We start from the raw sequence: 25,274 nt of genomic DNA, 5'->3' as shown, positions 1-25,274 counted from the left end.
AGCCCTCACTTTTCACAACTGTATTATGATGTCGGAACTTGGCACCAATACTCGTGACTTTTTGCTATAGGTATTTTTTGTCAGCTGGTATGCTTGGTCTAACTTCCTCATCCTGACATTAATTGCTTCTTCTTCTAATCCATTCTTCTGTATGACTTTACCGAGATACCTGAAATCGTTAACTCGTCTGATTTTTCCCAGATTGGTGATCATCCATTCAGTGCGCCGAATGGCTACATTCCATTCCTTCTGACAGACAATTACACGAGTAATTCTTTTTTTCCATCGTTTTTCTGTTGCTATTTGATCACCCGATTAAGCGTAAAAGCCAGCGGCGGTGGCCGAGCGGTTCTGGGCGCTTCATTCCGGAACCGCGCGACTGCTACGGTCGCAGGTTCGAATCCTGCCTCTGGCATGGATGTGTGTGATGTTCGAAATGTATTTTGTCTTTTGAGTAGAGATCTGGAGTTCAACTTTTTCAACAATTTCTGACAGCCTATTGATCTTGTATACTGCTAACTCTATGTTGTTAGTAAAAATGGCCATATCATTCCCAAAGGACAAGCAGTCAAAATGTAGAACTTTGCATTTTCTGTCGGTACCTGTATGAATACCAATCTGTGACCAGTTTGCTTCATCGTGGTGCTCTTTTTTCTGGTCTTAGAGTGTATTTCGTAACTCCTCCTTAAAAAGGCCTAGATGAAACCGTCTCCACGTATGTGACAACTAGAGAAGTCTCCTCTTCACAAGAAAAGAGATGCGAATAATGGACGTGCGGTCCCGGATATGTTTTTCTTGCCCGGGAAGACCCCTGTTCACCGCCAACCCTTTGTACCACTTTCTGTCTTTTGCACAGCTCCATTACCAGTATTTTGTCCTTCCAGTCTGTACCTTTACTGAATTACATTGCGTATAGTGCACAAGTGATTCAATTTTTTTCACTTTCATTTTCCTGCTATTTTTTGATCGCCCGGTACAGTAGCGGCCAGTGAGGTATGCTTTTGGAGGACGACATAATGCGGTTCAGCAATTTTGGTGGAGAGCCGATAAAAGGCAGAAAATGAAGCGAGAGGGGCTCGGCAGTCGCGTCACGGCCGCTGGAGATTACCCCCCGCCCCCGGCCAGAGGGGGCCCCCTACGCGATTGCGGGCAGCCTCTGTGGTGGGCGTCAGGTCTGCTATGGTAGTACGCAGTGTGCGGCGAGGGGAGTGTGTGACGTGCGGCCCATACAGACGAGCCCGAGGCAGGCTGCAACCAGCGCTCCTGCTCGCCAGCGAACTTCAGTGCTGTTGCCTGCCAGCATCGGGCTATGTATTCACGTTACCCCACAAAGCGCACATTCCCAGCGCGCCGAATGGCTACATTCCATTCCTTCCGACAGACAACAGTATGGGAATTACATGAGTAATTATTTTTTTCATCGTTTTTCTGTTGCCACTTGATCAACCGATTAAGCGTAAAAGCCAGCCGCGGTGGCCGAGCGGTTCTAGGCGCTTTAGTCCGGAACCGCACGACTGCTACCGTCGCCGTTTCGAATCCTGCCTCGGGCATGGATGTGTGCGATATCCTTAGGCTGGTTAGGTTTTAGTAGTTCTAAGTTCTGGGGGACTGGTGACTTCAAATGTTAAGTCCCATAGTGCTCAGAGCTATTTGAAGCATTAAGCGTAGAAGTCGCTGCTATATCGCTACGTGATATATATTTTTCATTAGATTAGATTATACGTACTCTCGTTCCACTCGAACCATAGTGAAGAGATCCTCCAGGATGTAGTACATGTCCCCGGCCGGTTGGCCGAGCGGTTCTAGGTGCTACAGTCTGGAACCACGCGACCGCTACGGTCGCAGGTTCTAATCCTGACTCGGGCATCGATGTGTGTGATGTCTTTAGGTTAGTTAGGTTTAAGTAGTTCTAAGTTCTAGGGGACTGATGACCTCAGACGTTAAGTCGCATAGTGCTCAGAGCCATTTGAACCATTTTTTGTAGTACGTGTCAGAAAACAAGAATTCACAACAGATTTTTACAAAGAAAAACGGATATGCTAATTCACGTTCCACAGGTATCAATGTGAAATCATCCTCGCGGATGTGCAATTAGTTAACAATATTTTCATGCATAAGGTAATAACAAACTTGTTACACTGAGGTGTTTATGAGAATTTTTGAGCAGCTGTACCCATCCATCATCAAACAGAAAAATCATTTTACGTCACTTCTTTACAGTGGTCGCATTACTACATAGAATTTGAGCAGAGTGTAAGGCAGAAAGATTTTGAAACTATACATTTAATATTCTGTGAATTCTTTTCCATTTACATTTATGTTCAAATGGCTCAAATGGCTCTGAGCACTATGGGACTCAACATCGGAGGTCATCAGTCACCTAGAACTTAGAACTACTTAAACTAACTAACCTAAGGACATCACACACATACGTGCCCGAGGCAAGATTCGAACCTGCGACCGTAGCGGTCGCGCGGTTCCAGACTGTAGCGCCTAGAACCGCTCGGCCACCCAGGCCGGCGACATGTACTACATCCTGGAGGATCTCTTCACCATGGTTCGATTGGAACGAAAGTACGTATAATCTAATGTAATGAAAAATATGCATCATTTAACGATATAGCAGCGACTTTTACGCTCAATGCTTCAAATGGCTCTGAGCTCTATGGGTCTTAATATCTGAGGTCATCAGTCTCCTAGAACTTAGAACTACTTAAACCTAAGTAACCTAAGGACATCACACACATCCACGCCCGAGGCAGGATTCGAACCTGCGACCGTAGCGGTCGCACGGTTCCGGACTAAAGCGCCTAGAACCGCTCGGCCACTTCGGCCGGCTACATTTATATTAGATCACTGCATATGATGCACTTTCACACTACTAACCATTTCATTGGCCGATACTAGTCAGCACCATATACTAACAATTTCCGTAGTACTGCATTTCTGGGAGTTAACTGGAGCTGAGCGCTGACAGAAAGGGCGACATGCGCTGTGTGTGCTTCAGAAACCACTGTCGGTTAAAGAGGGCCTGGATAGAGAGTTGTCATATTCTCAAGAGGTGAACATTTATTGCTCTGACAGAGAGCAGAGTGAGGAAGTGGAAGTTTACAACGCTGTGTGCGGGGGTCACAAACGATGATCGTGAGATAACCCCCAAGGAATCTTCTCATGGGAAGGGCCGGGGCGTGCTTCCAATGGGAAAGCAATATTTGATTGGTGGAGTATGAAGGATGTAGAACAGGAAATGGAAACTACCCAATAATCTTATGAAAGGAGTTTGAGTTTCATATGACTGGTTGGCAGATTTATGTTCCATCTAGTGGGAGGTAATGACTTTGGAGCTGCACTGGGATTCGTCACTTGAGCGCAAATGAAGATGCCTTGTGTCAAGGACGGAGTGGATGTACCACGTGGAGACACACAGCTAGTGTTAATCGAAGACACTTTCCATTAGAGATCAACGTAGAGACTTCGCTGGCTAGACTCACAGTGGGGAATCTGATTGCTGGATTTTGAGAAGTGTTGATTTTTGGGACAAGGAGTGCATGAAGAGTTACTCTTAGTTGTTATACTGTTTAATTTACTGACAATTCTTTACCTCTCTGTGGGGTCTGATGGATTCTGAAGTGCTTCTTTATGGAAAAATACTTGAGTCAAATTTCTGTTCCTGAGTAGTGAACAAACAATAATCTTGGCTCTTGTTCTGTCTTGTACTGAGGTAACTTCAGCCGTAGGAGTTTGGAGACTGCCTACCGTGTCAACTGTGTAGGCAGAGAATTACAGGTATGCAACAGCAGCCAATGGCACAACGAGCAGGTCATCGGTGCAATATAATTCTTGTCTATACTTGAACAGGTGACATGCGCACTTCGTATCGGCAGAGAAGGAAACATTCACAGTAAGTGTTGAGTTTTATTTGTTTGTAAACTGAGGTTTTTCTGAAAGAGCCAGTCAGGATGTAGGTCTTCTGTTTCTAACCATTAATCAGCATCAGCCCACTTTGTGGCCATCTAATGAAGACTGTCAAACATACGTTCGTTCAATCTTGAAATTACATTTAGGATAGAATCTGACTTCGTGTACTTCATATTTATACAATTTTTGCACTCTGTATGTTTTTTTTAGAATAAATAATTCACGCTATCTAAGTTGTAATTCATTTTAATAGCATCCCGATAGGAATAATTAATTTAACTTGATGAACTAAAGTGAAGTAAAGCTACAACGCGATACCTCTTTTTAAGGAAACACCTAGGTTCAGGTTGTTTATAGCAGGGGCTCAAAAATGGCTCAAATGGCTCTAAGCACTATGGGACTTAACATCTGAGGTCCTCAGTCCCTTAGAACTACTTAAACCTAACTAACCTAAGTACATCACACACATCCATGCCCGAGGCAGGATTCGAACCTGCGACTGTAGCAGCGGTGCTGTTCCGGACTGAAGCGCCTAGAACCGCTCGGCCACAGCGACCGGCATAGCAGGGGCGTTTTAATCATTTCTAGGTGTGAGAATTCCACTATGGAGACAACATTAGCCAACCACATATACATATATAATACGTTACAAACAACATGGGGTTTACAGTAAGCCAGATTGTTCATAATAGACGTATTTTTCACATAATTGGTATCATATATATACATCAGTGGGTTGTGTGAAGAAATTCATCAATAGGGAAAAAGGAGTTAGCAACCAATAAATCCCTTACGTCCTCTTTTACTGAACTTTATTAGCAGTTAGACCTTTTAGGACTGCTGGCAAGTTACTGAAAATGTATATTCCTCAATAATGGACATATTTCTAGAACCAAAATAAATGACTGAGTCCTTGTGAAGATCATTCTTACTTCTACTACTGATTCCATGAAGAAAGCTGTTGATTTGAAAAAGGGGCATACTTTTAATGAGTAATTACTTTAATGAATAAATATTCTGGGAAGCAGTTCTTAGTATTTCTACTCTCTGCAAGATGTTCTTGGATTAACACCACAAATAATTCTTATTAAACGTATCTGGAATCAGAAAACTTTAGGTTAGTTTGATGAATTACCCCAAAAAATAATCCCATTTTGCGTTATGGAATGAAAGTAAGTATAGCACTCCAGGTTTTTAATTTTTGTATCACATCTGTCTGACAACATTCGCGTTGCAAACAGAGATTTGTTTACACGTTTCAGCAGTCCTCTGGTATGATACTGCTAGTTGAATTTATCATCAACCTTTAATTACAAGAATTCAGCGCCGTCAACTTCTAAGTTGCTTGTCGACTTATTTTAGCCATACAGGGGCGCGAAACTCCATACCAGTTCCGAGTTGCATATAGTGCGTTTTTCAAAGTTTAGTTACAAATAACTGGATGGCAACCAATCATTAATCAAGACTACACTTGATACTGGCAAAACACTTCAAAATGCAACAGGTCTCTAAAGCGACTACTTACACTAGCTCGTCCGTCCTAATCTGGAGTATTGCTGTGGGTGTTGGGGTGGAGGAATCTAAACGGTTCAGTGAAGAGCAGCTCGTTTTGTATCGCCGTGAAACAGGTGGGAGTGTGACTAACTGATGCGGCAGTCATTACAACAACGACTTTTTCGCTGCGGCAATAGCTTCTCGTGATATTTCAATCACCAAATTTGTCCTCAGAGTGTGAAACTATTTTGTTCGCCCCCACGTAGATAGAGAGAAATGATCATCGTAATAAAATAAGAGAAACCAGAGCTAGCACGGAAAGGTTTAAGTGTTCGTTTTCCCGAGCGCTGTTTTAGAGTAGAACTATACAGAAATAGCTAGGAAGTGGTTCGATGAACCTTCTGCACGCATTTAATTGTGAATTGCAGGGTAATGATGCAGATGTAGATTCGCTACTTACAGCCACGTTTGTATCATCTGAAAACAAAATAACCGTGGCATCTGGTAATGTCTCTGGTGAAAGATCAATGATATGCACAAAAAGGACGCAATAAGTCAGTGGAAACAGTGAAAACCTTAAAACAGCTACTGCAGCCGATTCACGAAAGAAGTGCCTTATAAAATACTTGTACAAAAACTGAAAATTGGTGCAGGAACTGACAGTTGATATCAACCGTAAACAAATGTTGATAATTGCAGATAAACTGGCGAAGGGGTACATTACAGTTTGATTACACCTTTGGCAAAAAATCGCGACTTGTACGGTATCTAGGAGTATGCAACCAAAGAGACCTGAAGTGAAATGGCCACATAAGACTATCTGTAATAGAAACAGCTATCAGACTGAGGTTCATTGGAAGAATTATAAGGAAATGTAATTCTTCCAGGACTTCACTGTAAATGGTAACAGCCAAACAGTTGCAGGTTAAAGATTTATTGAAATCCTTAACCACGGTTTCGGTATATCTAACCACATTTTCATCAGAAGCAAAAATGCACCTGAACAGGAATACATCTACATTAGCAAAAAAACTAAGCCCCATAACAGAGAAAGAAGAAAGAAACAAATACTTATAGCTTTAAGTAACCGTGAAAATTACCACAGTATTACAAGCACAAAACTTATAGTCACTTACTAAAATCACATCCTGCAGTGGAGATACATAAAACAATCGTGCCAAAGGCGTCGTTAGTAGTTAAAATTAATATATATCACCTCCATCTGTACAGCATAATTTCGAAGATAAGGTCGATACGAACACGGCATATTATCAATACTTAGACTGTGAACTAGCGTGAAGAGGGTGTGGAAGCCCTAGGGCAAACAGTTTCAACGAGAGAGGGAACTAGTGGTATGCGCAAGACACTCGCGCACATTAAAACCCAGGGATACATACTCATGCGCATCAAAATTTTAAAGGTTGCGCTAATTCAAACCCTCTGTTTTAATAAGTAAAACTTATCAGAACCATTTAAACACCTACATACACCAGAAGATATGAAACCAATTTGCCTGTGTCCTAGTGTCAAGCAGGTGAAGCTTGCGCTAAGGAACACATCTAACGAGAGATGGCACTAGTATAACGCGCGAGAATGTCGCGCAAATTAAAGACTAGGATACATACTAGCGAAAGCGAACAAAATGTTGTAGTAAACCGAAACCATCAGCCGTCGTGAGCAAAAAAAAAAAACACAACTCAATCATTTAAACCACACAGACACATCGAAAACCACAAACAACAAACAACAAAAATATGTACAATCCCAACAAAACAGGAAGGAGTTTCTCACCAGTATCAACAGACCAGAAAACTAGCTTCTAATCAGCCAGACTATATTACGTTAGAGCCAGGAGGGGTCTGAAACTATGCACAAAATTTTTGTTTCTAAGCTGCACCTGATCGTCAAGAATAAATGCATCTTTTTGAGATAGATATTTGAAAATTTCTAATTCCTCGAACAGGTCCAGTTGGTAAACATTACTCACTTCGTGGAGCAATTCTACGTCATGCAGTTTACGTGGCGTATGCTGTAAGAGCAATAGATGTTCAGCAAACGTGGACCTGTACACGTGTTCCCCATTTTTACCTAGAATGTGTTCTTTATATCTTACTTTCATGGGTCTATCTTCCTGTTCAGGTGTATTTTTGCTTCTGATGAAGGTATATTTAGACATACCGAAACCATGGTCAAGGATTTCAATAAATCTTTATCCTGCAACTGTTTGGCTGTTATCATTTTCCATGTAGATTTTCAACAGTTGCTGCTTCAGCCATGTTTAAAATTTTTATTCTTCCAGGACTCGTTCGAGTAATTATTGAATAGGCCTATTACTCGCCAGCCTTGGACTCGTACCAGACACGATTAAAACTCGAGTCAGAGAATGTGTAAAGAGGAGTTACGCGTTTTGCTAGAGCGTCGTTTAGTAATCAGAGAGCACTGCGGAAATGTTCAATAAACTCCAGTGGCAGAAGCTACAAGAGAGACTCGGAGTCGTTTCCTGTTAAATTTCCGACACCGTAGTCCGAGGAAGAGTTGACAAACTGCCTGTCGGCTTTCACCTCCGGATCTTCAGCCGACTTTTGTTCAATGATTTTTTTTTGGCGTTTTGACGTTTTTTGACGTTTTGACAATGTCAAAACATCACCCTCCATTGCTGATGACGGACTGAGGTTGAGCTCGTCGTCGGGGGTTATATACTAACGCGCCAAAGAAACTGGTATAGACATGCGTATTCAAATACAGAGATATGTCAAAAAGGCAAAATACGGCGCTGCAGTTGGCAACGCCTGTACAAGACAACAAGTGTCTGGCGCAGTCGTTAGCTCGGTTACTGCTGCTACAATGGCAGGTTATCAAGATATAAGTGATGACAGTCGTGGCGTTCTAGTCGGCGCACGAGCAATGGGACACAGCATCCCCGAGGTAGCGATGAAGTGAGGTTTTTCCCGTACAACAATTTCACGAGTATACTGTGAATATCAGGAATCCGATAAAACGTCAAATCTTCGACATCGCTGCGGCCGTAAAAGATCCTGCAAGAACGGGACCAACGACGACTGAAGAAAATGGTCCAACGTGACAGAAGTGCAACACTTCCGCAAATTGCTGCAGATTTCAGTGCTGGGCCATCAACAAGTGTCAGCGTGAGAACCATTCTACGAAACATCATCGATATGGGCTTTCGAGTCGAAGGCCCACTCGTGTAACCTTGATGTCTGCACGACACAGCGTATACTCCTCCCCTGGGCCCATCAACACCGACATTGGACTGCAGATGACTGGGATCATCTTGCGTGGTCGGTCGAGTTTCGTTTCAAATTGCATCAAGCGGATGGACGTGTACAGGTATGGAGACTACCTCATGGATACATGGACCCTGCGTGTCAGCAGGGGATTGTTCTTCAAGGTGGTGGAGGCTCTGTTATTGTGTCGAGCGTTTGCAGCTCGAGTGATATGGGACCCCTGATACGCCTAGATACGACTCCGATAGGTGACACGTACTTAAGTATCCTGTCTGATCACCTGCATCCATTCATGTCCATTGTCCATTCAGACGGACAAGCGTAATTCCAGCAGGATAATGTGACATCCTACACCTCCAAAATTGTTACAGTGTCGCTTAGTTGGCTCTAGCACTCTTCAGAAATTAGTCGAGTCCATGCCACGTCATGTTGCGGCACTTGTGCGTGCTCGCGGGGGCCCTACATGATATTAGGCAGGTTTACCAGTTTCTTTGGCTTTTCGGTGTACATTACCATAGCACCTGCGTCCGAGGATCTTTCCCTGGTCATTACCGTTGCTATTATTCCTTTGTTATCTGTAATGGTTTCCCGCTGCAGAACGGGACTCATGGTTCAGTTTATTTTGAGGTTTTATTCTTTCTTATTGAAACCATTATCATGCTTACGAATTGCAATTGCTTTCCTGAAGGTCGATGCCTGGCAGCTCTTCTCGATATCAAAAATCTGCGTGTCGGGGAATTAAATTACATCGTCGGTCTCACAGTGCATGCTTCGCCAAGGCAGATTTATCCACCAGTCCCAGACTGAAATATAGTTTATGCACGACGATCCTGTTATTTGACGAACGTCCAGTCATTCCAGCACAGACTTCTCCCACGGTTGGCTAAGCGGTGTACTCCTGACACTGCCACTATGTACATTTTTCCTGTCCCGATCACAAACACTCTGAACTTCCAGGTCGGTTTTTTAATTAGTCTTTACACTATGTTGTGTAATATGCGCCGACTCTCTCCCTCCCTCTGGGAATCTATAGCAGCGAAAGTTCGTACCCGACATATCTTCTTCAAAAAGACAGTACGTTAGATAAATTACACCTCACAGAAAGGCATCCGACAGGTTTTCTGCTTGTACACCATTCGTGAATAGGAGAGGGAATGGTGGGAGAGAATGATAGAGGGATATCAGAAGAACTCTCTGACACGCCATGTAAGGTGATTTGTGCATTTTATACTTTCTGATATGAAGCATCAGGACACCTTCACGTTTTGCCGAAATGACCACTAGATAATAAGAGAGGCCAAAACGACAATATAAAAGGAGGCGGGGAGTATTGCGTTGTCGCTAGAGAAGCAGTAACAGCAGAATGGACAAGTAAAGACTGACTTCGAAAGTGCACTAGTAATTGGATGCCATAGGCATAACAAATCTATCAAGAACATTTAAAGATTTCTAAAGCCGCCCAGGTCGACTGTAGGTGATGTGAGTGTCATGTGGAAACGCGAAGGAACAGCCAGAGAATTAAATCAAGATCAGGCAGACATAACTTACTGTTGGGTTCAAATGGTTCAAATGGCTCTAAACACTATGGGACTTAACATCTGAGGTCATCAGTCCCATAAACTTAGAACTACGTAAACCTAACTAACCTAAGGACATCACACACATCCATGCCCGAGGCAGGATTCGAACCTGCGCCCGTAGCAGCCGCCCGCGGTTCCGGACTGAAGCGCCTAGTACCGCTCGGCCACAGCGGCTGGCAAAACAAAGACTTTTTTAGTTCGGGTTACTGATGGGTGAGGACGGCATGGCCAGCCGGTGTAGCCGAGCGGTTCTAGGCGCTTCAGACTGGGACCACGCTACCGCTCCGGTCGCAGGTTCGAATCCTGCCTCGGGAATGGATGTGTGTGATGTCCTTAGGTTAGTTAGGTTTAAGTAGTTCTATATTCTAGGGGACTGATGACCTCAGATGTTAAGTCCCATAGTGCTCAGACCCATCTTTTGAGGATGGCATTGCGGAGGGTGTTTGAAAACAATCCCGTGAAATCAGCGGAAGTAATCACTCGTGGGTCCCATAGAGTCACCATGTAGTACAGTCTCTGCGCAAGAACGGGGTTCAATGGTCGAGCAAATCCTCATAAACCACAAAATTCTGTAGTTGATTACAAGCAACGCTGGAGGTAGCTTATGACTGAAAACGAATGATTTAGAGCGATAAATCGCTTTATATCCGGTGACAATCGGATTGAAGTGTTTGGGTTTGATGGAAATCTGGAGAACTTCACCTGGCAACATGTGAAATGCCAAAAGTAAATGAACTCACTCTGGTTATCGGGGGTGAATTCGAAACGGGACTCACCAATGAAACAACTCTATAACAATCAATGAGATTACAGGCTGAAAACGTGTCTGGAAACTCCCCAGTCTGCGGTGGGACACCAACATGATTGTCGCTCGCCATAAGGCACGACAAAAATGAGTGATTGTCTGGATTGTCATTTCTTTTCATAGCAGGAGTAATTTGTTTATGTGGCACTCTTACAGCACACAGCTAAGTCGACGATATTCTGCGTCTCATTTATGTTTCGACAAGATAATGCCTGCACATGGCGAGATTTACTATGTGTGTTCGTGCTTGCCAACCCCTAACTTGACCAGCAATTTCGCTGGATCTCTCCCCAATTGAGAACGTTTCGACCAGGGCCCTCCAACCATTTTAGGATTTTGACGATGTAATGCGCCAGCTGGGCAGAATTTGGCACGAAATCCCTCAGGAAGACGTCCAAAATGTCTATCAATCAGTGCAAAGTTGAATAACTGCTTGTATGACGCCAGAAATGGGTCAATGCATTACTGACTTGCCAAATTTGTAAAACTATTCCTCTTGAAAAAATGATGCAGTTTTTCTAATTGAAGATGCCGTAAGTGCGTTGCCTCTCAATAGTACGTGGCAAATAGCACAACTAACAGGATATTTGGAGAAGGTAACGCCACTTTAAACCGGAGGCCACTCGTCATTTAGACAAACAGCCCCCACAGAGACACTACAGCAGGTGCCAAGACACTGAGAGAGCAAGGTAAAATAATACTGAGAAAATATTCCACTGATGTACGTAATTTTAATTAATTAATTTATTTATTTATTCATTTATTGTTCCGTGGGACCAAATTAAGGAGAAGCCTCCATGGTCATGGAACGAGTCAATACATGAAATTATAACACGATATTAGAAACAGATAAAATGAAATATAAAAAAACATATTCAGGTGACAAGTCGTAAGTTTAAATAAATAAAATCAACACTGTAACACTGGAATTTGCTTAATTTTTTAGCTCTTCCAGGAGCTCCTCGACAGAGTAGAAGGAGTGAGTCGTGAGGAAACTCTTCAGTTTAGACTTAAAAGAGTTTGGGCTACTGCTAAGATTTTTGAGTTCTTGTGGTAGCTTATTGAAAATGGATGCAGCAGAGTACTGCACTCCTTTCTGTACAAGAGTCAAGGGAGTACATTCCACATGCAGATTGGATTTCTGCCTAGTATTAACTGAATGAAAGCTGCTAACTCTTGGGAATAGGCTAATATTGCTAACAACAAACGACATTAAAGAAGATATAAACTGTGAGGGCAATGTCAGAATTCCCAGACTATTGAATAGGGGTCGACAAGAGGTTCTCGAACTTACACCACATATGGCTCGAACAGCCCGTTTTTGAGCCAAAACTACCCTTTTTGAATCAAAAGAATTATCCCAAAAAATAATACCATACGACGTAAGTGTATGAAAATATGTGAAGTAGACTACTTTTATTGTTGAAGTGTCACTTGTTTCAGATACTGTTCTAATGGTAAATAAAGCAGCATTTAGTTTCTGAACAATATCCTGGACATGGGCTTTCCACAACAGCTTACTATCTATCCGAACGCCTAGGAACTTGAACTGTTCCGTCTCGATTATAATATGCCCATTCTGTCTGATCAAAATATCGGTTCTTGTTGAATTGTGAGTTAGAAACTGTAAAAACTGAGTCTTACTGTGATTTAACAACAAATTATTTTCCACAAGCCACCAACTTATTTCATGAACTACATTATTTGATACTGTTTCAATATTACACACAAGATTCTTCACTATCAAGCTGGCGTCATCAGCAAACAGAAATATTTTTGAATCACCTGTCATACTAGAAGGCATATCATTTATATGAATAAGAAACAGCGGTGGCCCCAGAACCGACCCTTGGGGAAGCCCCACTTAACAGTGCCCCATTGGGACTGAACATCACTACCACTCTCAATATTGCGGAGAAATACCTTCTGCTTTCTGTTCTTAAAGTAAGAGGCGAACCAATTGTGAGATACTCCCCTTACTCCAGAATGGTCCAACTTTTGCAGTAATATTTTGTGGTCAACACAGTCAAAAGCCATCGTTAAATCAAAGAAAACACGTTGCGTTCGCAACCTTTTATTTAATCCGTCCAAAACCTCAACAACAGAATTAATCTCACATTAAGGCAGGAACATGTAAGTGGAATTTTCTCAAAGAGAGAGTACAATCGGGCAATACAGCATCAATGCACGTGCTGGAAAACTTCTTAGTGGTCACACACATAGGTCGTGTGCAACCTGATCAGTTATGATTGATATAAAAGCGGCCATTATCAGCACAGAGAAGGTTTGCTAATCAGTTGCAGTACGGAGCGGTCAGTGGATGGAGTGACGACGCCGACGTAGCAGCAGATGATGACTTAAATTCTTCAGCCACGAGAAGCTGGTGGAAAGACTCTGGGGACACATAACAACTGCGAGATAAGCACTTACTGACATTTCTTGGAGCAGTTCAAATGGTTCAAATGGCTCTAAGTACTATGGGACTTAACATCTGATGTCATCAGTCCCATGGAACTTAGAACTACTTAAATCTAACTAATCTAAGGACATCACACACATCCATGCTCGAGGCAGGATTCGAACCTGGAACCGTGGCAGCAGCGCGGTTCCGGAATGAAGCGCCTGAAGCCACTCGGCCACATCGGCCGGCTTCTTGCAACAGTATTGAACAGAGAATGCTTGTCTTTGTCTCCACGACTAATACTTCAGCATTTCAGTAAATGACAAGACCAAGTTGTAGCTGACGAATTGTCTCCTGTACTGCAAAGCCAAGTGGCCACATACTAATACTGAAAGAGGCTGAGGGGGCCAATAGTTATCAGAATGTGTGTAACTAAGAGCACTCGTCTTTAATGCATTTCGATAGTTGACTGATTATGTAGTAAAGGGTGGTACATTCAACTCCTGACCTACAGCAATTATCTATAGTCCCACTTGTATTTGACCTAGTAGATAGTGTCGGAAGTCCCATGCGGCTTTTCGCGGATGATACTGTAGTATACAGAGAAGTTGCAGCATTAGAAAATTGTAGTGAAATGCAGGAAGATCTGCAGCGGATAGGCACTTGGTGCAGGGAGTGGCAACTGACCCTTAACATAGACAAATGTAATGTATTGCGAATACATAGTAAGAAGGATCCTTTATTGTATGATTATATGATAGCGGAACAAACACTGGTAGCAGTTACTTCTGTAATATGTCTGGGAGTATGCGTGCGGAACGATTTGAAGTGGAATGATCATATAAAATTAATTGTTGGTAAGGCAGGTACCAGGTTGAGATTCATTGGGAGAGTGCTTAGAAAATGTAGTCCATCAACAAAGGAGGTGGCTTACAAAACACTCGTTCGACCTATACTTGAGTATTGCTCATCAGTGTGGGATCCGTACCAGGTCGGTTTGACGGAGGAGATAGAGAAAATCCAACGAAGAGCGGCGCGTTTCGTCACAGGGTTATTTGGTAACCGTGATAGCGTTACGGAGATGTTTAACAAACTCAAGTGGCAGACTCTGCAAGAGAGGCGCTCTGCATCGCGATGTAGCTTGTTCGCCAGGTTTCGAGAGGGTGCGTTTCTGGATGAGGTATCGAATATATTGCTTCCCCCTACTTATACCTCCCGAGGAGATCACGAATGCAAAATTAGAGAGATTAGAGCGCGCACGGAGGCTTTCAGACAGTCGTTCTTCCAGCGAACCATACGCGACTGGAACAGGAATGGGAGGTAATGACAGTGGCACGTAAAGTGCCCTCCGCCACACACCGTTGGGTGGCTTGCGGAGTATAAATGTAGATGTAGATGTAGACATCTCAATAAAAGTGTTACATCAAAGTAATAACGTACAACTTCTGCAGAATCCATCTGCAACATTGCTCCTTTATAGCCGAAATATCGAGGTTACCAAACTCCCAATCAAACAAGGAGATTCTTTCTTCCTCTCGTCTCCTTTATGAAGGTTTTGAAGGGTGAATACCGTTTCAGGTACCACCTGCGCCGGGACGCGGCACTAAAAATTTGGTGTCAGATGTGGGGTTAGCACAAAACAGGGTGGGATCAGCAACTGAGAGGGGGGGAAAAAGGGATCAGTAGAGAAGCACTTGTGTTACAAGTCTCAGTAGAAGGACAAGTCATTACGAGTGACTGGGCTCAAGATTACGAGTAGCAGCGGCCAAGATTCGGAGAAACCAGCAGACGTCATTCGGTGCAAGAAGCAGGGCCCTAGGCTACGAGCAGCAGCGCGACAACCCAGCAGAGCAGTAAAAAGTCACCGGTTCCTAACGGCAATATCAGCAAGCCAATGCACGCTCTTTAAAGTGTTTTGAAATAGTAAGGAAACGTGAAAATGACGTCCGCCACTAATGATAACATGGGAATAAGTGCTAAGGGCGCTTTAGTTTTAGTCCCGAAAACCTTTGAAGGAAACAAAAGGGAGTTGCAGGAGTTTACTGAGAATGTAAATGCCGCTTTTGATGCAGTGAAGACCGAAGAAATTAAGTTATTATTTCTGAATGTAAAGTCAAAGATAACCGGAGATGTTAGATCAAAATTGTTAATACAAAGAATACAAATAACTGTCGGGAAGCGAGAAATAACGTGGAGAAAAATTATGCGGACAAACGAGCCATTGATTTCTATACGGTTAGAATTTTCAAGCTAGACAGTTTTCTGGGGAATCAGTTTTATGGAGAAATAGGATAGATGAGCTATCTAAATCGTTCAGGATTGCCGTGACGAGAGTAACTCCAGACAACAATTAAAGAGTGCGGTCGAATTGATATTTGGTCTACGCCCTGCATGCTTCATTGAGGGGTAGGTAAACAAGAGAAGTCAGCCGACAGTAAGTAGTAGAAGCAAAGATATTAATTTAAACATGACAGCTGGAAATCGCACAAAATGCGAATAGTGCGGTCAACTAAGATTAATAAGCAAACGAAAGGTATGTGGTAAAATGGGTATGTGGTAAAATGGACATATAGCAAAACACTGCCGAAAGAACCCCAAAGTAACGTTGATGCAACACACAACAAGGCAGCCAAAACTAGACAGTTTTCGTGTTTCTTGTTATCACTGTGATGGGAAAGGGCATCCCGAAGCCAAATGTGCCAAGATTATAATATGAGCGAAATGCTAGCGACGTGGGCCTAGGGGACAGGATTATCGATATCCCCGATGTTATATGCGCAATGAATACAGACATACAGCACCCCAATGTCACGAGAAACACGGGAAGATTCCAGGAGAATGGCCGGGAATCTAACCAGGTGGCACGAGTAGCAGTCATGCGTAGCCACAGTGGGATTGCCCAAGATAGTGCTAATTGGCTGCGAGGCTGAAAATGAAGTGATTACGACCAAGGGCGACGAATTTGGCTGGGAATTGAAATATTAAATAGGTGCCGGAGCACACATCAGTTGACTCAAAGAAGAACTGACTAGCGAACTACTGATAGATCGGGAAGAGGTATGAATATTGAAAGGACTAACACAAGGCACAATGAGTGCACTAAGTACAGAGAAGCTGAACTTACAAATAGACAGAAATGTGTTGGGAGAACACAAGTTTCATGTGTTACTAGAGGGAACAGACGTCCCATATAACGGTTTGGAAATTGGAAATTTGTGGTAAGTTCTATGGGACCAAACTGCTGAGGTCATCGGTCTTTAGGCTTACACACTAGTTAATCTAATTTACACTGAGGACAACATATACACCCATGCCCGAGGGAGGATTCAAACCTCCGACGGGGGGAGCAGCGTGAACCGTGGCAAGGCGCCCCTGACCGCACGGCTACCCCGCGCAGCTAATCATTTGGTAGGCAGGGATTTCCCACTAAAACAAGGAGCCATTAGTGATTATCGCAACAGACGATTAAATGTGAATATATATATGAAGCTCCATTACTGACATTAGCCCGCATCTCGTGGTCGTGCGGTAGCGTTCTCGCTTCCCACGCCCGGGTTCCCGGGTTCGATTCCCGGCGGGGTCAGGGATTTTCTCTGCCTCGTGATGGCTGGGTGTTGTGTGCTGTCCTTAGGTTAGTTAGGTTTAAGTAGTTCTAAGTTCTAGGGGACTGATGACCATAGATGTTAAGTCCCATAGTGCTCAGAGCCATTTGAACCATTTTTTACTGACATTACCTGAAGGGAATAGACCACAGCGGCAGATAGGAACACGGGAAAGTGACCAGCAAGATAAAGATCCGACAACCGAGTTACATGAGCAGAAACAAGTTCACAGAAACTTAAAAGGATAAAGAACTGTGTGTGTAAATAAAGGTTGAAAACAATCATCCAGTGAAAGATGGGCACCTACACGAACGCACGTCAAAAAAATGTGGAAGCGGCGATCACAGACATGCGACAGGGACGAAAAAGTAATAAGAATCAGATTAGAAGGGCATAACAGAATTCCGGAAGACAAAAAATAATAGTGCCGAAACACGGAGTAATGAAGAGTAAATACACACCGGAAGCGTTAGTACGAAATGTACGGAAGTGTGTTTTATCAGTATGGTAGAAACGAATGACATCGACGGCGACGTTAGTTCTCAGTGATTAATCAATGAAAACCTTTGCAGAGAAGTAACCATAATGAGAATGAGAGAAGTGCCAGAACGAGCGCGAGATAACAAAACATCAATGGTGCAGGTTAGAGAGCACTGTGAATGAAACATTTAAATGAAGAGGAGTAACATGGGTTAGAAAAATTGCATACTACCCACTGTGATATGTTTCACTTAAAGTGTGACAAGGTGTCATTTACGGAGACAGTGAAAGACACACTCCCGATGTTACACGAAGACAAAGGCAAAGTATTAAACGTCGATCCTATAGGATACCAGAATCACTGAGAGAGATAGTAAAAGAGCAAACAGAAGAAATGATGGCTGACGAAATTATGATCGAAAGCCAAAGTCCCTAGAACACACGTAATTATTAATTTCGAAGAAAGTAGAAATTGGAAATCCAAAGTGTTGGTGACCGATTATCGTAAGGTGAACGAGATTTCAGTAGGGGAGGCATTCCGGGTCCCAAATACATCGGAAATTCTGGACCATATGGGAAAACCGAAGTAGTTTTCCACACTGGATTTAGCAAGTGGACACCATCAGAAATTAATGGATCCACAAGACAGGGAGAAGACAGCGTTAATGCCAACTACAAGCACTGGGATTACAAGAGGATGCCTATGGGATTAAAAGGGGCACCTAGCACCTTCCAGAGATTAATGAGCATCGTAATGAACAGGATTGCAAAGAAAAAAATGCTTAGCACATCTCGATGACATCATCTGTTATGGAAGTTCGTTCCAATGACACAATGTCAAACTAAGACAGATCTTTTACCACCTAAGGGGACACTGACTAAAGAAGTTTCAGCCATACAAATGCGAATTTTTAAGGAGGAAAGTGATACTTTTTGAACACAAAACAGATACCAGAGTAGAGCCAGATGACCGAAGTAGAAAGAAGGTGAAGAAATTCCCAGTGCTAAAGACAAAGAAAGAATTAAAAGAATATCTTGGGCTGGTATGATACTATTGTCATATGTTTATCAAAGATTCCATTACAATTGCAACTCCATGCTCTAGTTGATAAAAGACAAAGAAAAATATGAATGGGGAAGACAGCAACAAGAAGCGCTTCAGGAATTAGAAACAAAACTAATGAATCATCCCATATTACCGTACCCCAACTTCAACAAACAATTTACTATTTTCTCTGCTGCTGCGATAGGCGCAATTTTACCACAAGGCAAGGTTGCAAGCGACCAACCAATAGCATACGTTTCCAGGTCACTGAATAAGGCGGAGAGAAATTATTCAGCGACAGAAATAGAGTATTTACTTTTAGTGTGGGCAACAAAACAATTGCGACCATACGTGTATGGAAGGAACTTCACTTTAGTTACAGATCACAAATCCTTAACATGAATTTTTAATGTTAAAGATCCAACATCGCGTTTATTAAAATGGAGACTGAAATTAAAATAATATTCCTATGAGATCATATATAAGCCTGGAAAATTAAATCCAAATGCTGATGCATTAAGTAGAATGCAACAACTTAATGAAGAGGCAAGTGTGAGATAACGCAGAGAGAGCATAAGAATGATAGCTAATAACAGCGAGGTAAGCAAAGACATCATAGAGTTAACTGTGGAACCGAAGGCCGAAATATTGAAAGACGTGTATTACAGTCCAGTAGGTAGACATCAAGAGATCCACCGAACTCTGGACCGTATAAAAAGATATGGTGTGTGGAAAAGAGTGAAAAGAGATGTCAAGGAGTACACCGGAACATGTGACAAATGTCAGCGAAATAAATTTACACAAGGTAAGACCAAAACTCCCTTAGTTATTATGGACACTGCAGAAAATGTGTTAGACAAATGCTATTTAGACATCATAGGTTCATTGGACGTTATGAGAAAAGGCAAACCGTATATACTAACTTTCCAAAATGCCTGGAGTAAGTCTACTGTAACAGTTCCGTTAGAAGGACAAAACGCAGATACAATGGCCAAAAAGTTCATAGACGAAAGTATATCAAGGCATCATGTTCCCTCAGTAGTACTGACAGTCCAAGCGACAAATTTCATAAGTCAACTATTTCAGAGAATCTGCAAGTTCTTAAGCATAAAGAAACTACAGATTGCTGTATTCCATCGTCAAAAAAATAAAGCGTTACAAAGAACACACAGGACTCTGATAGAATATCTGGAGACCAGACAGTGAGGTCAACAGTCTCATAGGATTAGGGAAGGACAGGGAATGAAGTCGGCCGTCGCCTTTCAAAGGAACCATCACGGCATTTGCATGGAGCGACTTAGCCATCACGAGGCAGGGAAAACCTAAGTCAGGATGGCCGTACGCAGGACTGAACCGTCGTCCTCCCGAATAAGGAGTCCAGTGTGCTAGCCACTGCGCCACCTCGCTCGGTCGGCGCATTAGTAGCGAGAGATACAATAAAAGGAGCCAAAGAAGCGAGCATAACATATTACAACAGAACGGACCATTCACATAAATTTCAAATAGGAGATAAAGTGCTACTACATGATGAAGGAGTAAGACGTTGGAGTTCTAAGAAGTTAGATTTCCTATTGGTTAGTTGGTTGATGTGGCGGAGGGGACCAAACAACGAGGTCATGGACCATTTCGGATTAGAGAAGGATGGGGAAGGAAGTCGGCCGTGCCCTTTCGAAGGAGCCATCCCGCAATTTACCTGAGCGATTTAGGGAAAGCACGAAAAACCTAAACCAGGACGGTCGGACTCGGGTTTGAGCCGTCCTCTTCTTGAATGCAAGTCAAGTGTGCGAACAACTGCGCCAATTTAGAGGCCCATATGAAGTAATAGAAGCAAAATTGCCGAATGTAGGAATTAGAATAAAGAGGAGGCAAAAGTTGAAAATCTATGACAATAGACTAGAACGTTGTTATTAAGATAATTAAGATCCGAATATTGATTACAGAGCCATAATGGCAACCTCAACCACTAGAAAGTGGATTCTGATTGGCAACGGCGGGTGATTGGATCTTCTAGCGTCAAATTCAGGGCGAGGTGGAAGTTCACACGATAAAAACTTCCCCGGGATAAGATTACCGTCATAAAGGAGATGTAGAAATAGCCAGTACTACATGAAAATTGGTGACCAACGTGAATCTAAGGACATTCGACGAAAGATTTCATGCAGAAAACAGGGTAGGACTTACTGTAACAGTGAAAGGAGAAATTGGAATAGCTAAACATTATTAGGGGCGAATATAATATGCTAATGAAGGAGGTGGCACACAATGTAGAACGCTTACAAGAAAAGAGGTCACTAATATATCAATACCTACAACATATTCAGACAGAGATAAGAGATGTACGATTTCCGTTACCGCTATCAAAAGACCATGGCTACATATTATTGAAAGTCATGGAACTTGATGCCTTTGTAGGTAGGTGGGTGGTTAGTGTTTAACATCCCGTCGACAACGAGGTCATTAGAGACGGAGCGCAAGCTCGGGTTAGGGAAGGATTGGGAAGGAAATCGGCCGTGCCCTTTTAAAGGAGCCATCCCGGCATTTGCCTGAAACGATTTAGGGAGATGTCTTTGTAAGCAAAGATGTATTACAAACAGTTATGATGGAGCAACATCCGCAATTGAGCATTATAGTAGAGGTTGAAGATACCGCTTCAGTTGTAAGGCTCTTTTTATTTTCCACTACTTAAGGTACGACCGGTTTCGGACTCTTACACGCCCATCATCAGGTGTGATGCTGAAAATAAAAAAGAGACCGAGGCTAACAATAATTTTTACACGCATTATTGTATATGAGAAAGCAAAAAAGAAGTTCCATATAACATTTAAGAAAATAGCGTTCGGGCTAGGTGCGGTGAAATCTAAGGAGGTGTCAAAGCGACACAAGACAATACTACGGACGACTGGCTGGGTAAAGAAATATTCGATGAACAACAGGACACTTCTACTTTGTGCTGTGATCCCGAGCGCCACGGTGGACAAATACAGGATGCGGTGTACCACCAGCGAGCGCAGAACACGCAGTAGGGCACACGAAGAGGGAAACAAAATGTTAAACCAGAATGGTAAAAGTATTGCCATCTGTTGACGGGAAGAACAACGTGGGGCAACTAGCCCGGCCGTTCACAATTTGAATTAGTGATTTACATTCAAAAGGAAAAAAACGAACATTGCAAGAAAGTTACATGGAAAGCGTTAAAAGCACATTATGAATGGTAAAGGAACGTATTGGACAGGGGAACTACAGTGCTGTAGCACTATTAAGTAGAAGCCGGCGACATAAAGTTTATGTATAAACCGTGAAACACAATGAAATCTGATCTCACTTTCCATAAGTGACATACAAGATTTTAGTTTAGTGGGGACGTATATGGCAACGTGGAATTTTGTGCCACAGTCACGAGTTAAAAGAACGTACACATGTGCCACTCCTGTTAAAAAACATCTCGCTACTAAACAAAATGAAAGGAAGTAAAACCTTAAAGTCCACACTGCCAAAAACTCCTATACCAATTAATAATTAGCAGCAATACCTCTAAAGTGTCACATTAAAAATAGGAGCAATTCGAAAACTCTTAACTAAAAGCCGGCGACTCAACAAGGGTCATGTAAGATAAAACGTGAGGGAAATTTTATGAGCCGACCGCTGTGGCCGAGCTGTTCTAGGCGTTTCAGTCCCGAACCACGCTGCTCCTACGGTCGCAGGTTCGAATCCTGCCTCGGGCATGGATGTGTGTGATGTCCTTAGGTTAGTTAGGTTTAAGTGGTTCTAAGTTTAAGGGACTGATGACCTTAGATGTTAAGTCCCATATTGCTTAGAGCCATTTGAAATTTTACGTAATGAATGACAAGGCAAACATTAATTTACTGAGACAAAGATAATGTGCTATTTTACTAGAAGTTGGAAGTTCGCACATTTTTAATTTTTTATCCTATGACTACGGCGCCCAATTTGCGTCATTATCCGTATTTGCACTCAAGGTGCTGGATGGCGACACTGCCGTAGCAGCAGATGAAGACAGACTTAATAATGAACTCACAATATTTACGTCTTTAAAAGCACAGTTTTCGAACAAAAGCTAGAGCTAGTGGCAAATGAGTAATAGTGCACCAGAAAAGTTAGGGTAAACATCACAAACAGTGTGAAAGAAAAAGTTGGGATTATAAAAATGTGCTTCTGTTTCAGAAATGAAGTGGTAGTGCCACTTCGAGGCCAGATGAGGGAAAACGCAGATGCCAACAAAATGTAATTAACTACTTATTTACATAAAAAAGCGCACGTGAGCTGTTTGATAATCTAGAAATAACACCTATCAGAACAAAACTGTATCGCTCTAGAATCCACTGAAGACGCCTTAGAGTAAAAAAAGACGAAACGCATCTGGGAGAAATAAATTACAGTTGCAGCAAGAAAAGGCGGTTTTATTTACGAAACAAATATTTCTGTGCTTGCTGCGGAGGATGGCCACGCAAACAAAGTTGTTAGCCTTCAGAATGGCATCCGTAACTGCAGGTGAGTTCCAAGCAAAAGAGCTGTAATTGAATTTCTTTTGGCGGAAAACCAGAGTATCGCAGATACTGGAAGGCGTTTGCAGAATGGCTACGGAGAACTGGTAGTGAACAAAAGCACGGTGAGTCATTGGACGGAGCGAGTATCATCATCGCAACAACGTCGCACAAGCCTGTCCGATCTCCCGCGTGCTGGCCGACCGCACACGGCTGTTACTCCTGCAATGCTGCAACGTGCGGACAGTCTCAATTGAGCTGATTGACGGATCACAGTCAAAAACCACGCTGCTCGACTGGACGAGTCTGTTAGTAGTGCTCACAAAACTTCACTGGACTGTTCTTCTTCAGCCACCCTGCAGCCCGAACCTTGCTCCTCCCGACTTCCATCTGTTTGTCCCAATGAAGGATGCACTCCAAGGGAATGAGTATGTGGATGGAGGAGAGGTTATTGACGCAGCAAGAGGTTCGCTCTGACTTCGACCAATAGAGTGGTACCAAGCCGGTATGCAGGTCCCCCCAGTAAAGTGGGGTAAGGCCGTCTCATTGAACGGCGGTTATGTAAAAAATGAGGTTCGTACCAAAAGAGTAGGAAATAATCTGGTTTACTGGAATCCTGAATAAAACCAAGCTGCATTCATAAAGACATGTATTGCACTACGTACTGAATGCTCCTCGTACTACTACTATTTGCAGTATCACAACGCTCTGGTCAGCGGCCGAAGTCCTTTTGGCGTAGTAATACAATAATAGTAGAGATATAAGTCTGTCGAAGAAATTATTTGTGCATAATTGAAGAAATGTATGATGAAATAAAAGGAATTATTCAGATAGTGAAGGGAGACGAAAATTTAATAGTCATGGGTGACTGGAATTCGAGTGTAGGAAAAGGGAGAGGAGGAAACGTAGTAGGTGAATATGGATTGGGGCTAAGAAATGAAAGAGGAAGCCGCCTGATAGAATTTTGCACAGAGCACAACTTAATCATAGCTAACACTTGGTTTAAGAATCATGATAGAAGGTTGTATACATGGAAGAACCCTGGAGATACTAAAAGGTATCAGATAGATTATATAATGGTAAGACAGAGATTTAGGAACCAGGTTTTAAATTGTAAGACATTTCCAGGGGCAGATGTGGACTCTGACCACAATCTTTTGGTTATGACCTGTAGATTAAAACTGAAGAAACTGCAAAAAGGTGGGAATTTAAGGAGATGGGACCTGGATAAACTGAAAGAACCAGAGGTTGTACAGAGTTTCAGGGAGAGCATAAGGGAACAATTGAAAGGAATGGGGGAAAGAAATATAGTAGAAGAAGAATGGGTAGCTCTGAGGGATGAAGTAGTGAAGGCAGCAGACGATCAAGTAGGTAAAAAGAAGAGGGTTAGTAGAAATCCTTGGGCAACAGAAGAAATATTGAATTTAATTGATTAAAGAAGAAAATATAAAAATGCAGTAAATGAAGCAGGCAAAAAGGAATACAAACGTCTCAAAAATGAGATCGACAGGAAGTGCAAAATGGCTAAGCAGGGATGGCTAGAGGACAAATGTAAGGATGTAGAGGCTTATCTCACTAGGGGTAAGATAGATACTGCGTACAGGAAAATTAAAGAGACCTTTGGAGAAAAGAGAACCACTTGTATGAATATCAAGAGCTCAGATGGAAACCCAGTTCTAACCAAAGAAGGGAAAGCAGAAAGATGGAAGGAGTATATAGAGGGTTTATACAAGGGCGATGTACTTGAGGACAATATTATAGAAATGGAAGAGAATGTACATGATGATGAAATGGGAGATACGATACTGCGTGAAGAGTTTGACAGAGCACTGAAAGACCTGAGCCGAAACAAGGCCCCGGGAGTAGACAACATTCCATTAGAACTACTGATGGCCTTGGGAGAGTCAGTCCTGACAAAACTCTACCATCTGGTGAGCAAGATGTATGAGACAGGCGAAATACGCTCAGACTTCAAGAAGAATATAATAATTCCAGTCCCAAAGAAAGCAGGTGTTGATAGATGTGAAGATTACCGAACTATCAGTTTAATAAGTCACAGCTGCAAAATATTTACAAGAATTCTTTACAGACGAATGGGAAAACTGGTAGAAGCCGACATCGGGGAAGATCAGTTTGGATTCCGTAGAAATATTGGAACACTTGAAGCAATACTGACCTTACGACTTACCCTAGAAGAAAGAT

The sequence above is a fragment of the Schistocerca serialis genome, chromosome 7, assembly GCF_023864345.2.
Source record: "Schistocerca serialis cubense isolate TAMUIC-IGC-003099 chromosome 7, iqSchSeri2.2, whole genome shotgun sequence".
Lineage (NCBI taxonomy): Eukaryota > Metazoa > Arthropoda > Insecta > Orthoptera > Acrididae > Schistocerca > Schistocerca serialis.
Note: the sequence above shows the minus strand (reverse complement) of the source record.